We start from the raw sequence: 262 nt of genomic DNA, 5'->3' as shown, positions 1-262 counted from the left end.
GCATGTGCTAAGAATCAGCATCTGTGTGACAGGAGGGTCCCCAGGTGTCCCTAGGAGAGGCGGAGCTCTGAGCATTTTACACCCTGTTCCTGAAGACACAGACACCACCAAGACTGGAGCTGGGTCGGCTCACTCCAGCCTCCTCTGCAGACAAGTACAGCACAGGTAGAAATCTTACTGAGTTACAGACTATAAAACGTCTTCCGAAAAAAAGCCCTGTTGACTCTGAAAAGCGTCATGGGGGTCCTTACTCTTTACCCCA

The sequence above is a fragment of the Galeopterus variegatus genome, unplaced genomic scaffold, assembly GCF_000696425.1.
Source record: "Galeopterus variegatus unplaced genomic scaffold, G_variegatus-3.0.2 Scaffold3185, whole genome shotgun sequence".
Taxonomy (NCBI): domain Eukaryota; kingdom Metazoa; phylum Chordata; class Mammalia; order Dermoptera; family Cynocephalidae; genus Galeopterus; species Galeopterus variegatus.
The sequence above is the reverse complement of the archived record's forward strand: the minus strand, read 5'-3'. Positions refer to the sequence as shown.